Raw genomic sequence first — 9,255 nt, forward strand, 5'->3', positions numbered from 1 at the left:
TACTTGAAAAGTATATCTTTAAAGTGTTAATATTAAACTCAGTGTTCGACGATCACTGTAAGCCATTTATATTACTTAATATTATTGTGCATATCACCACCATACCATACTATTCAATTATTTTGTTTATAACTGCTTATCGCAATCTTACAATTCTATTATTTCATTTATAACTGCTTATCGCAATCTTACTATTCTATTATTTTGTTTATAACTGCTTATCGCAATCTTACTATTCTATTATTATTAACGATCATTATTAAACGACTTATATTGTATCTCATGTCCATATATATATATATATTAAATGTTATAACCATATTACAAATATTGTGCCAATGCTAAAAGCCCCCTCGCACGATTATAATAACCGATTAACGAAGTTAATAAATCGCTTTGTTTAAAATCTTGCTTCAAGTTATTTGTGTTCAACCATTAGTTACGAACGTACTAAGATACAAACCAACGAGTCGGCGAAACAGCTGATCGCGGATCGCGAACTCGAGAACAGTGACAGTGTTTACTAACATTCCCTTGCATAGCTGCACGTATAGACGAATTTCTCAAGAAATATTACGAGGAAACTTTTTGTGCCTATGCAACGGTAAATCTGATATTACGTAAACCAAAACAAAGTGCTAACGGGTGTTCCCCAAATACGCTCTAGCCTTTAAACTTCCCTGGTCGACTAGTGTGCTGGATTATAGATTCGCGCCTGGCGTTCCTCCCTGTAAAACGATTAGTGTGCTGGATTATAGATTCGCGCCTGAATTCCTCTCCTTCCAAACCCTCAGTGTGCTGGATTATAGATTCGCGCCTGAATTCCTTTCAAACCCTCAGTGTGACGGATTCAATATTCGCGCCTAAGTTCCTTCCAAACCCTCAGTGTGACGGATTTAATATTCGCGCCTGGTCTTCCCCCAAAAATCTCAGAGTGCTGGATTTTAGATTCGCGCCTGTCTTTCTCCTTTCCTAATGTCATCGTTCCCAAAAGACCTCACCCGGGACGTGACATATTTTTGGTGACAGCGGTGGGATCCGTCAACTGTTAATTGGAATAAATTCCCTAACATACGGTACCCACAATTGCCTATTTAGCATGTATACAGAATACGTTAGTCCGTGGAAACCAGCCTACAGGAGCCGCCAATTACAAAATTTGACGGCATCTATACAGTGGATGGTCTGTGTTTCCGGGACCATAGTAGCAAATAACGAAGACGACGAAATTTGCTTAAATTGCTCCCAACTAGATCCAACAAATACGGTGATAACGTATCAAATTCATTTCTTACATACGCCTTATACATTCCCTAATTGCCCTCGGTGCAATACAGTTTTATTACAAACGCGTCCCGCAACCAATTGTGTCGTGTGCACACGGTGGTACTTTCTTTCAAACCAAGTCTGAATCACTGAGGAAACATTTACCTACGAAATCTAAATAAACTGCCTGACGAGACATAATACATTGATACCTAACATGCGCGATTCGCGTCAACGTCAAAACACGTTATATTACCGAAGCCGCAGGCTGCAGGGCGTTTTGTCAGATTCAAACGCATTAATCTGTGTTACGGGGGGCGTAGCAACGACCACGGAAGGCGTAAAATTTTGCCTAAATTGTTTTAATTCAAACACGGTGGAAGTGGATGAGATATATCAAGTGCACTACCACCAACCTAACGATATATTCCCTGAATGCCCCCGTTGCAAAAACCTCTTGTTCAAGTTACGTACCGTGTGTACAGAGCATTACCGTCAAATAAGTAAAAATCATAACAGATTCGATATTAACTACCCGGGTAGAGAGCACGGTAGGCTTTGAATAACAGCTACCGTACGCCCAAATTAAGAAAACCCAAAACTTTTTCGGGAGAAATCAAACATGTCCGTGTACGGGGAAACCGACGATTCTTGCGTGGTGGACCAAGACGCAGGCCCTTCCACTAAAGCTGTAGACACCGCAACCGCCGAATTAATGGAACGGGTGCAATTATTGCGGGAAAAACAAGCTGAAATTGAGAGCTTGTACGCGAGTTATGTTATAAACCCGAAAACCAACACGCGTTCGGGCGTGGCCGCCGGTTCAGATGGCCCCGCGTTGGAAGGTCTTTCCGGTCAAATTCAAGCCATCCGCGAAATTATGGAAAAACTTCTTGCACCCCCGCCAACGGCAAACAATTTTACTACTCCAGGTTCCTCCCGTTTCGATAGAAAACCGGTGCCAAATTATAATAACGTTCCTGAGGCAATGAATCGTAACTATATTCCGAACCAGGATCCAACACCCCAGATCACGTTAAAAGACGCCATAGAAACGGTCCCTAACTTTAACGGACATAATATACCAGTGGTGCAATTCGCGAGAGCCTGCAATAGGGCTAAAGCTCTGGTTCCCCCGCAGGCTGAACCCCAGCTGGCGAGGTTGTTACGCAATAAACTGCAGGACCACGTTTGTTTGGCCGTTGAGGATAGGGTTTTTGACTCTGTAAATGATTTAATTAAACAACTTAAACGCACTTTCTCCCCTGCCAAAACTTCGGACCATTATCGTGGGGAACTTGCTAATATTATTAAAGGAAATAACGAACACGTACTAGAATACATCTCGCGTGTTAAGGATCTCCGATTCGCTATTTTGGAAGAGGACAGAGAATATTATCGCGATTTCGTACGGAATCACCCTGAGGACCTAGATCGTTTGACGTTAGACTCATTTGTAGATGGCCTTCCTCCCCATATACGAACAAGATTATTCCTACATAATTTCGAAACGCTCGATGAAGCTTTTGAGCTAGCTGTACTCGTGGATAAGAAGATTGACAGGGATCGTCAAAGGTTTTCAGAACAAAAGGCCCCGAAATTAACGTGCCAACTCTGCAATAAGACAGGACACGACGCACGGTCCTGTCGAGGCAATCAAAATATAGTTTCACAACCCTTCGAGAGATACCCTCCAAACCGCGTTGTAGGATATGGAAACCCGGCACCCAATCCTCTGCTCCCTTACTGGGACAAAACTCGACCTCCTCCCTCAAGACCTACAGAATTGCGGATCTGTGCGTATTGCAAAAAGCCCGGACATTTAATCTCAGAATGTAGAAAACGCTTATTCAATCGCAATGAGAGAAATCCTGGAACCTTCCAAGAACGTGACTCGGGAAACGCTCTGCCCCTACGGTCAACTATGGAGGCGTACCGTGGAACGGGCCAAGCAGGAGCGCGTCCAATAGAAATACAAACGGAACCGGGAATATCGAAACTAGAATCGCAACAGCATGGTTAACCACTGCCGATGAAGCTCCGTCTGTGATGATTTCCTCCCCCGACTTCGAAACTACACCTGAATTAATGATTGATACTGGGTCACAGGTGAACTTATTGAAAATTCAAGCTGTAAAGCTACCGCAAGAGATAAACACGGAAAATCGATTAATACTCAAAGGCATCTCTCCAGGCCCTGTCACCACGCTTGGCACAGTAAGGATAACCCTTTTGGGCGATAACGTCACGTTCCATGTAGTCGAAAACGACTTCCCAATTAAGCCGCAAGGAATATTAGGCACGGAATTCTTTATAAAACAGAATGTCTCGATACACTATTCCAAGACGGAGTTGGACTTCCAAGGAAACTCCATTCCTTTCGTGAATAATAACCAAGTCATGCTACCTGCTAGATCAAAAACCGTTTCCTTTATTAATATATTAAATTCGAATATAAAGGAAGGGTATGTACCCCGGTTAGACTTAGGCACTGGGATTCACGCTGGTAACGCTCTTGTCCGTAATCGAGACGGCAAAGCGTACTTACAATTAATAAATTCTAATGAAATGGACATAACGATCACAACACCTACTGTTGAATTGGAAGAATTTGAAATTGTGATTCCAGAACCCAAACAAAGACGAACAAAAGAGATTATGACGTCTAAATGCGTCACTCCTATCCCCGCCCTAAATTCAAACAAGTCCCTCTTACCCCAGGATCTGTCGATCCACCAAATCGAGGCACCCACGAAAGTGCACTCACTCTCACCCCCTGTGCATTATGCCAGATCAACCGTCTACCCAAATTTCCGTGAGTCTCTTACTATTGCGTCGGGTGAGGTATCGATAATTTCTGAAAAACCCACAACAAGGGTGGAACAAGTGCTCGAATTAATTTCAACGGAACATATGAATCCGGAAGAAAAACTTCATGTCCAAGGAATTTTAAGTAAATACCATGACCTTTTCCATCTACCAGATGAGAAGTTGGGTTATACGAACGCTATCCAGCATGGGATCCAGACAACGGACCCAGTGCCTGTCAATACTAAACAATATCGCTTCCCTCCAATACATAAGAAGGAAATAGACAAGCAAATAAAGAATTTACTAACTAACGACATTATAAAACCGTCATTATCACCCTATAATTCACCTATTTGGATCGTCTCTAAAAAACCAGGACCCAATGGGGAACTCTTGTGGAGAATGGTAATTGACTTCAGGGATTTAAACGGAAAAACCGTTCCTGACGCATACCCACTTCCAAACATTAACGAAATACTAGACCAATTAGGAGGAGCAAAATACTTTTCCGTATTCGACCTAGCTTCCGGATTTCACCAAATCCCTATGAAACCGGAAGATGCGCCTAAAACGGCCTTTTCTACACCTCATGGACATTATGAGTTTGTTAGAATGCCATTTGGACTTTGTAATGCACCAGCTACCTTCCAACGTTTAATGGATCACACGCTCACGGGACTCCAAGGCACAGAAATGTTCGTATATCTGGACGATATTGTCCTTTACGCGAGTTCCCTTACAGAACATTTAATAAAATTTAAAAAACTTGCTCAACGCCTAAGAGAGGCGAATCTTAAACTTCAGCCTTCGAAATGTAAATTTCTATACAAAGAAGTCGCATATTTGGGTCACATAATTACAGAACAAGGAGTAAAACCTGATCCAGGAAAAATTGAAGCCGTCCGAAACTACCCGGCACCAAATACACCTAAAGGAATCAAACAATTCCTTGGTTTAACCGGATATTATAGGAAATTTATCCCAGACTTTTCTAAAATAGCTCGTCCGTTAACCCAACTATTGAAGAAAGACACAATATTTGAGTGGGGACCGTCCCAGAAAACGGCTTTTGACCACTTAAGACTAGCATTGCAGAAAGAACCTATCCTGCAATACCCGAATTTTGACCTGGAATTTCACGTCACTACAGATGCTTCTGACTACGCTATAGGAGGGATATTGAGTCAGACTATAGATGGAAAAGAGTTACCGATCGCTTACGCCTCTCGCCTCCTAAATAAAGCAGAAATAAATTACGCAACCATAGAGAAGGAACTTTTAGCCATCGTATATTGCGTTAGGCACTTCCGACCTTATCTATACGGAAGGAAATTTATTTTATTTACCGACCATCAACCACTAATCTGGTTACATAGAGTAAAAGACCCAACGTCACGCCTCGTTAGGTGGCGTTTAAAATTAGCTGAGTATGAATACGAAATTTGATACCAACCGGGGAAAAGCAACAAACTTGCCGACGCTCTATCTCGTAATCCCCCTACAGTGGAGGCATGCCCAATACGGCCACGAGAAGAAGCCGACGAAGACTGGGTGGACTGGCCCACACCAGATACCAAAAAACCTCGGACTACTAAAGAAACTAAAACCCCACCTACACGAGGTCCTGGAAGACCTCGGGGTTCCCGACCATCCACCTCTGCTTCAGAACCCACAAGTAAACCCCATCTAAGGACGAAACCTACGCGGATGCAGCCTCACCGGAAGGTACGAAAAGGTCCAACATCTGCAGTAGAATCCACAAAAGAAAATTTATCAGAACCAATGAGTAGCGTCGAAGAAGAGAATCAGGAAAATGAAGGGGAACAAATAACCACCCCTTACGAACATATTTCGCCTCCGCAGTCCCCAGTTCCCCAGATACAATCGGATCCCGATTCCGAAGTGGAATCGAACATATCAGACGAGTCAACATCCGACTCGGATTTATCAATAATTGAGCAAGACGATTCCCATGATGCAGAATACGAAGCTGACCCAGACCGAGAAATCAGAATAGTACCGTCCATCAGTCGCGACCCATTGTCCCTACGTAAAGAAACGCTCGTCTTCCTTTTGAGTGCCGATGGGAAACCTTGCGACGAAGGAGCTAAACAGTTACAAGAAGCAGGAGAACTGGCAATAGCAAACGAACTCACTCTGGGCAGGGCTCATGTGTCATATAAAAAGGGACAAATTCTCGTAGGGTTAGTTATCAAGGAAACACAAAATATTCCCCTAACCACGACAAATTGGAGAACAGCCCTTTCTTCTCTTAGGGATGTAGTACGTGAGTTAACTATATATTCATTCAGTATTGCCAAAACGACAAACATTGATCAGCTAAGTTGGCAAGATATTATTATGGACATTCTCGAAACCATCGACGAGGAAGACATCGAGGTCACAATATGCCTACAAATAGTTCAGATCCCCGAAGAATCAAAGAGACAAAGCATTATTACGGAAAAACACGCGTCTGCATTAGCTGGACATAAAGGAGTAACAAAAACCTATAACCGAATTAGACACCACTATTTCTGGAAAGGAATGAAGAAAGCCGTTGAAGATTATATTCGAAAATGCGAAGACTGTATGCGGAAGAAACTCGTTCGTGTTAAAACCAGGCAACCAATGATCCTTACAGACACGCCTGGACGCGCCTTTGATAAAATAGCCTTAGATATAGTAGGACCGTTACCCATCACGAGAGAAGGAAATACCTATATATTAACCATGCAAGATTTATTAACTAAATATTTCGTGTGTGAACCACTCAAACAATCGACGTCGGAAAAAATTGCAGATGCATTTATAAGAAAGTTTATCTGTCAATTCGGAGCTCCCAGAGCCATCCTCACTGACCAAGGAGCTAATTTTACTGGTAAACTCATGAAAACTATCGCGCAAAAATTTAAAATTGAACAATTTCGAACCACAGCTTTTCACCCACAGACTAACGGCTCTCTAAAGCGATCGCACCTTGTCCTAACAGAATATTTGAAAATGTTTATCGGTAGATACAGTGACTGGGACGAATGGACCGACATGGCCGCGTTCTCTTATAATACCAGCGTCCACGAGGGCACTGGATACACTCCACATGAATTAGTGTTCGGTAAAATAGCCCGGGTACCCAGTCGGAAAAGAATGCCCGAACACTTTGAAAATGAAACTTATAGTCAATACCTCTCGAAATTAAACATAAGGATGCAAGAACTGCAAACCGCTGCAGCAGAAAAGTTAAATCAATCAAAACTCCGTTATAAAAAGTACTACGATAGACACATAAGCGAGAAGACCTTTAAACCGGGCGACTCGATTTTCGTATTAATAGAACCCCGAAAGGGAAAATTCGGAGATCAATACTCTGGCCCTCACACGATATTAGAGGTAATCCCCTGTCAGAATTTAAAAATATCATGGAAAGGGAAAACAAAAATTATACACGCGAATAAGGCGCGTCTTGGTCAAATACGCGAAAACCCCGGTTGACCCTAATCATAAATTATAGAGAAAAGAACATTAAATCACCTCGTTTCTTAGATCGCACCATGCCTCATAAAAGGGCCCATAAACCCAGTGGGCCTAGGACCCATGGGGGAGGCCTCAAGAGAAAGCTCTCCCATATACAGTGGCTGCGCCAGAGGGCCATGAAGGAGGAAGGGAGCGCCTCACATCTTCTCCCGAAGGTGACATCAAACATCGTCATCAGGGAGGCAGCGTCCACAACAGAGACAATTACAATAGACGACTCCCCCTCTCCCGTTCAATTCCAACCCTCTCCTCAACCTTCCACCTCCCAAGTTCCCTCCGTCATCCCTCCACCCCCAGGTGTCGTGGAGATTTTGAATACGGGGTCAGCGACTAAGGTCCCAGACCACACAGAGCTGACGCCCGAATTTTTAAAATGGTTCGATGTCCTCTATCAGAGTGGTTACGACCTCACGTTCATCCTGGACGACCCCTCCTACTCAACCCTCGAATATTCCTTTCCTCCATACTAATCCTTCCAAAATTCCTTTCCTTAATCCTATCCTTCCTTGTACATCCTTCCTTGTAAATATTCCTTATTTTCTATTTCTTTTATATACATATATATATATACATATTATTTTTAAGTATAAGTAAATGTTTTTTTTTCCTAATACAATCAATTCTTTTATATTTTCTATTATTATTATTCTCATCTTTTATTTTACTTTTCTTTTACGCCAAATAGGCTATATATTTTATTTTATTTTATTATTTCCAAATCATTTTATTTTTATTTTTTCCAAAACGGTACATTTTATTTTATTTTTCTTTTCCTCCGCATTTCAAGACACCCGTACCCTGTGTTAAGAAATGTAATCATTTCTTCATATAAGGGGGGAGGTGTAACGTCCCACGATTTTTCGCGCGTTTCCTATTCCCAATTCCACTAGTAAACCTCAAAATCACTCCACTAAAGTCTATCAAACTCAACTCCTACCCCATCTCCTCAATCACCGATCACCTTGATGTTGCACCTTAGCGGTCAACAACACAGGATGATCAATACAAACCTCCACCTCGCTGATGTACCTTAGCGGTCCCCATCACGAGATGATCGTTTCAAAACCCTCTTCGCCTATTCGTCTTACAAGGCACGAATCATTCCCTCCAAAAACAAATTCAAACAAGTCCCTCATTACAAATCCCTCTTAAATCGAGACCAAGTCTCAACCCCCTCTTTACGACTCATGAAGTCCAAGCCACTCTAATAACCCCTTTCCCGTAAAACACCCGAAATCCATTCGATGAGTTGAGTATCTCTTTTCGCAGTCGTAAAAACCCCAGAAACCTAATTGCGACGTATATTTGGCGTACGTGACATAAATACGTTTATTAATAGACGTACCGTTTGTAAAAACCCCGGAAGTCCTACTGCGTCTTAAACCGAAATGTGTCAAGGTCTTTACCGCGCGTACCCCACAATACTCCTGTGAAAGTACATAAATATGAGGTCCTGACAGGCCGAGTCCTCTTTCTTCGACAGAAATCTCTTCGGTAGAAGGCTTACTTGAAAAGTATATCTTTAAAGTGTTAATATTAAACTCAGTGTTCGACGATCACCGTAAGCCATTTATATTACTTAATATTATTGTGCATATCACCACCATACCATACTATTCAATTATTTCGTTTATAACTGCTTAT

At 42.2% G+C, this 9,255-nt stretch overlaps 1 long non-coding RNA gene across 1 annotated transcript; it reads right to left on the minus strand.

Annotated features, from left to right (window-relative positions):
* Nucleotides 1-8,231: 8,231 nt before the first annotated feature.
* LOC143378199 (uncharacterized) lies at nt 8,232-8,854 on the minus strand. The gene is made up of 2 exons (XR_013087773.1): nt 8,641-8,854; nt 8,232-8,585 (listed from the first exon to the last, which is right to left on the minus strand). It is a non-coding gene; the product is annotated as an uncharacterized LOC143378199 (long non-coding RNA).
* Nucleotides 8,855-9,255: the final 401 nt, after the last annotated feature.

The sequence above is a fragment of the Andrena cerasifolii genome, unplaced genomic scaffold, assembly GCF_050908995.1.
Source record: "Andrena cerasifolii isolate SP2316 unplaced genomic scaffold, iyAndCera1_principal scaffold1031, whole genome shotgun sequence".
NCBI classification, from domain to species: domain Eukaryota; kingdom Metazoa; phylum Arthropoda; class Insecta; order Hymenoptera; family Andrenidae; genus Andrena; species Andrena cerasifolii.